At 37.5% G+C, this 6,000-nt stretch overlaps 1 protein-coding gene across 1 annotated transcript in view; it reads right to left on the bottom strand.

Annotated features, from left to right (window-relative positions):
* Positions 1 to 808: 808 nt before the first annotated feature.
* Positions 809 to 6,000, bottom strand: part of TMEFF1 (transmembrane protein with EGF like and two follistatin like domains 1) — a 145,060-nt gene continuing 139,868 nt past the window's right edge. Inside the window, exon 12 of the transcript XR_011568169.1 lies at positions 809 to 1,243. The gene's annotated coding sequence lies outside the window, so the exon portion shown is untranslated. The remainder of the gene's footprint in view (positions 1,244 to 6,000) is intronic.

The raw sequence follows: 6,000 nt of genomic DNA, 5'->3' as shown, positions 1-6,000 counted from the left end.
GAACTAAATATGTTACTTGGCTTTGAAAATCTCATTTTAACTGTTTATATTACTGTTTGCCTTTGAACTTTGAACTGTGGTGTTGGAGAAGACTCTTAAGAGTCCCCAGTTGGACTTCAAGGAGATCAAACCAGTCAATCCTAAAGGAAACCAACCCTGAACATTCATTGGAAGAACTGATGCTCAAGCTGAAGCTCCAATACTTTGGCCACTTGATGCAAAGAGCCAACTCGTTAGAAAAGACCCTGATGCTGGGAAAGACTGAAGGCAGAAGAAAGGAACAACAGATGGTTGGATGGCATCACTGATTCAATGCACATGAGTTTGAGCAAGCTCTAGGAGATGGAGAAGGACAGGGAAGCCTGCCACAGTCCATGAGGTCACAAAGAGTCGGACATGACTGAGCAATTGAACAACATTACTGTTTACCACCTATAAAAATACTACCTAGAACAAGAGGGAAAAGCTTGTATACATTCTTTCATAATAACCTATGCTCTTGAGTATTATTGAAATAGGCGTTATATAATTATTAAACTACCAGATTATGGTCCAAGGCTGATTAATTTCAGAAGAACAGCAGACAAGACACAAATGAAGCCATGGCCAGGGGTCAGTCCTCAAGAAGGCTGTTTAGGGATGCTGGGTGTCATGACTTTCACCTTGCCCCTCACCCCAGCTGGTGGCAAGGGGGACAAAACAAGATAGAGAAAATAGCCCTACTGATAGCAGAAATAATGCCTTTACACATGAAGAAAAACCTATTATTAGGTCATGGCTGACATTTAACAGGTAATTCTCTGAAATGACTTGCCATTTCATACCCTGTAATTTGATGTGATTCTCCTCTTAATAGCACTCTGAACAGATGCACATTCCCCATTTACATTCAAATTCACAGTACATTCTCTTTCCACCAGTATGGCTCTTCCGAAGGACAAGCCATAACGATAATGCATGCAGTCAAGGGGAGCGTACCAGAGAACCACAAGGACCTCTGGCCTCAGCTGCTCATCCCATGGTCACTCTGCCCTCTCTACCTCCACGAGCCCATTTCACCTCCACGTCAGGGCTCCGCCTGCTCTCCTTCCCATTCTAGAGCTGCCATCACCTGGAGGTTCCTCAGGGAAACTCTCTCGGGTGTTGTTGCAAAGGATGCTTTTTCCTAGGTCCTTCCTCTTCCTTCGGGTGTGATCTCACAAAGGAAGCCCCAGACGTGTTTTTGAGGGCCTTCTCTTTATCACTGTGGGGAAACAAGCAGGAGTTAGCCACAGACACAGACAAGTTACAAACCGATAAGCCTCCTGAGGTCCCCTAGTAAGTGTCCTCTGGGTGGAACCACGAAGACAATGTGTATTTCCAGAAAGAAGAAACACACTGCCATTTAGTAGCTTATGGTATATCTTTACAAAGTTAAGACCCTAGCTGCCTTTAAAAAAAGAGGATGTGAAGGTATGGAAACTCATTGTATATTTATATGAAGTGATCCTCAAAATATATTAAGTGAAAGCTAGGAGCAGAACAGGCATGTTTGATACACAAAAGGGAGAAATGTCTAGTTAAATGTATTTGCTTGTAAATGTCTAAAATACAGTAGACCAGGCAACACAGATTGCCTTTCTGGAAGGGAACTAGGGAGCTAGGGTACCCTTGGCAAGACTTCTCTTTTTAGCCCCTTTTATGTCTTTTGAAGTTCTATTCTTTCCTCTCTCAAGAAAGAACTTACAAGATATGTTCTCACCACTCAACAGACAGACATCTGACAGATGGACAGATTGTGATGGTGAGAATCTGAAGAAATCATCCAATTCTCTGGCAGGAGGGAGGTGACCGTTCTCCCTTCTCTCACTGTCACTCCTGTCTTTACCTATCCATCCATCAAAGGATTATTGTGAAGTTCAAGTGCATTACTGAACTGTGAGAGAAATACAATAAACTCTGGATAGCCCATTCCCTTCTCTTACTCATTCCTTTACATGGAAGAACCTTCCTCTTATTGAAGAAGGTTCTTAAGGGATGGTTAAGACTCCAGTAATTTTTTAAATTGATTTTTATTATAGTTGCTTTTCAATGTTGCATTAGTTTCGCTGAACGGTAAAGTGAAATAGCTATATGTACACATATAGCCCTTTTTTGGAGACGGCAATGGCACCCCACTCCAGTACTCTTGCCTGGAAAATCCCATGGACAGAGGAGCCTGGTAGGCTGCAGTCCATGGGGTCGCTAGGAGTCGGACACGACTGAGTGACTTCACTTTGACTTTTCACTTTTATGCACTGGAGAAGGAAATGGCAACCTACTCCAATGTTCTTGCCTGGAGAATCCCAGGGACAGGGGAGCCTGGTGGACTGCCATCTGTGGGGTCGCACAGAGTCGGACACGACTGAAGTGACTTAGCAGCAGCAGCCCTTTTTTGGATTTCCTCCCCATTTAGGTCCCACAGAGCATTGAGTAGCGTTTCCTGTGCTATACCATCGGTTCTCACAAGATATCTATTTTATACATATATGTATATATGTCAATCCCAATCTTCCAATTCATCTCATTCCCTCCACACATTTGTATGGACAAATGTGAAACAAATATATCCACACATTTGTTCTCTGTGTCTGTGGATAAACAAGAAGTGGTACACATATATATGATGGACCATTACTCAGCCATAAACAGGAACAAAATTACACCATTTCCAGAAACATGGTTGGACCTAGAGACTATAATACAGAGTGAGGTAAGTCAGAAAGAGAAAAACAAATATATATCCCTTAAATGTGGAATCCATAAAAATTATACTGATGAACTCATTTGCAAAGAAGAAATAGAGACATAGACCTATTGATTATTAAATTGAGCTTTAAAACAGTTGTAAAAGATTTCATGGAAGCATACCCTTCCTTCCCATGGCTTTTTACCTTTATATAAGGACCACCAGCAATACTTCACTACGTAAAGTTTAAGCTTTCTCTAAGGATTCAGTTGAAGGCCTTGCAAGTCTTCTTTCAAAAGATAAAGAACACAATCTCTGCACACAATGTCCCCTTTCCATCCAGTATTTTTTTTTAATAAAATAAGCATCCTCTAGCAAGAACAATTTGATTCAAAGGAAAATCAATTGATCCTCAAATTCTGTTGCAGTTTTGAAAACATTTTTCCTGAGTAACCAAATAACAATCTGTATCGTGAGCCCTAATGTGAAAAAAACTAGAACACAGCTCAGCCATAAAAAATGTAGCAAGAGCTTATAATATCTTGTATTTCTGCCAAAGTGGAATTGAGAAAGAATAATAGACCCAATAAAGGTACCACACCAAATTTTGGTGATTTGTGTGGTGGCTCACACTAGTTTACAACTATTTGCTCCCAGCCCTACAAGGCAATTACACATCTTTGTTGTTTGCCACGACACCTCGAGAGAAGCATATCTTGCTACCTATCATCAGATAGGTAGCAAGTGCTTGGCCATGGACTTGACCAGCCAATGAATATCAGCAGAAATGCAGTGTGCTCACTCCAAGCAAGAGCTTCTTGAAGAAAGCTGTTCTTTCTTTTCCATCTCTAACTGAAGAACACCCTATCCTAGATGGGACGCTCCACTAGCCTGGATTCCAAAATAAAGACTCATGGAAAAGAGCCATCTGGAACACAGCATCTGCCACAGCTGCAGCACCCTCCAGCAAGAGGGGGAAACCCACAGCCCATCCACAGAGGATATGCAATGAGACAAAGCAAAAAAATCTTTGTTATTTGCACTGAGACTTAGGGGTTGTTTTTTACCACAAGTTAGATGAATCAATGCAACAAACAAATCATAATGATCCCAAGAATGGGAACTAGATTTCTGTGTTCTAGGAAAAAAGGAAAAGAAACTAACATTGTTAGAACATACGCTCCAGACCAACTACTTGTTCTAGGAGTTTTCACGATACTGTGCACCAACTTGATGTCTGAAACAACCGCTTGAGTCTCATCTACAAAATGAGAGACTGAGGTTCTAAGACCTCTAAGTGAGTTTCCAAACCTGGCATTCTCTATGAGTTCTTCTCTGCAGGCTTCCCTAAAAATCAGATCATTACATAACTTACAGTCACCATGTTTTCAAAAGAATGGATATCTGGCCTAGATGATGCCATGTTTTTTTTACAATATGACTGGTGCTTTAAATGAACCAAGAATTATTTCCAGAGAAGACTGCCTTTCAGTTTGCTAATATTTAAAACATTTTATTTCAGAGAAGAAGCCTACTTTCATTTCCTATTTTTACCTACTTAACATTAACTACCAAAAATCTTGGAATTCTTTCATTTTTCAGAGAAATCTTTAATTAAAAATTTAGCTTCCTCTTACACTGACATGAATTTCATTTAAGATACCTATAAATGTACCAATATTAACGTGAATCAACTAATAATTTGGCCTTTTAAAAAGTTATATGTGATAATAGAGATATCATCAAAAGATTTCAAACCATCACAGTCTATTAAAGATCAATGCCATCACCATTAATGACACATAGGTATTGTTCTAGGAAGGGAAATACATCTGGAGTCTGATAAATGGATTTTAAATAAAGAAGAGTGGAAACTAATCTATCCAGGTTGAAAGAAAGATTTTAAAGGCAGGGAAAGTCAAATGAATATACTGAAGCAAAATTCTCCTGTGCTTCCTCTGATTTGAAAAGAAAAATACCTGTAGAAAGATAACATTATACATCTTTTGGTGATGTTAATCTTTACCATTTTATTTGACATCTTAACTATATACCTAATGGACAGAACAATAAATCTATAAATTGGAAATCTTTATAATTCCAGGCAAAGAATGATAACATGTGAGAGCAGAATTAGAAATGTGGCATTAGAAAAATTATACAAAGGTTATTTTTAATAAAGTATTTCATTAAAATTCAATGCAATGGACAATTACTTAACATGCACACTTTATCTGCATATAAAATAAAGACACAGAGTGGAAAATAAAAAAGGTAAGTTTAATGAGGGAATTATATGTGATATTTTGGTTTATATGTATTTTATTATTGCTAAAATAATATTTTTAAACAATTACAAATGAATGCTGCTACTAGTATTTATTATATATACTAATTTTAATGTCCCATGGAGAATTTAAGCAAAGAAGTAGAAATCAGAAAATAAAATGAAAGTAAAGGACTGAAAAACAAAACAAGGTAAATTGACAAGAGATGAACTTCTCCAGAGATTACATAAAACACAAAACAAGAGCCAATCAGCAGGGTAAAACGTCAGAAGTAAACATAAGCTGGAGCATGGAGAACCAAAAGGGAAAAAAAAAAAAATGAACATAAAAGACACAAGGGATATGGTGAAAGTTCCAACAATAAGAGAGGAGAATAAAGCAAAAACAATATTTGACAAAATAGTACTGCCAAAAATTTTCCCCCAAATGGCCAAAACACCAAGAAATACTACAAACTCCAAGAAAAATAATTATAAATAAAACCACCCCTAAACGCATTATGATCAAACTTCTAAAAAACAAAGACCAAGCTGCTGAAAAACAAAGACAAAAAGAAGACCTTTAAAGAGATATATTACCTTTGAAAGGATAACACAAACCATGGGCTGATTTCTCAACAGGGGGGAAAGAAAAAGCAAGGAGAGAATGGAATGATACCTTAAAATACTAAAAGACAATTCCTCCCAACACACAATTCTATGTGCATCAAAAATATCCTTCAAAGTTTAAGGCAAAATACACTTAACACAAAAATTGAGAAGATTTTGATCAGCACAAATACCCTCATGGAAAGACAATTCAAGTAAAAGGAAAAAAAATCCCACAAAGAAGCACCAAGATACAAAATAGAATGTAGAACAATGAAAAGGGTAAGTATGTCAGTTATTCTAAGTAAAATCAACTACAAAATAATTAATGTCATATGGAATCTAAAATAACACAAAAACAAAAAATTAAGAAGGTAATTGCTAACTGACACATGTGTACTTTGGAATATTATGTAGT

This window comes from Bos indicus, chromosome 8 (genome assembly GCF_029378745.1).
Source record: "Bos indicus isolate NIAB-ARS_2022 breed Sahiwal x Tharparkar chromosome 8, NIAB-ARS_B.indTharparkar_mat_pri_1.0, whole genome shotgun sequence".
Taxonomy (NCBI): domain Eukaryota; kingdom Metazoa; phylum Chordata; class Mammalia; order Artiodactyla; family Bovidae; genus Bos; species Bos indicus.
Note: the sequence above shows the minus strand (reverse complement) of the source record. Positions and strands in the feature narration are given on the sequence as shown.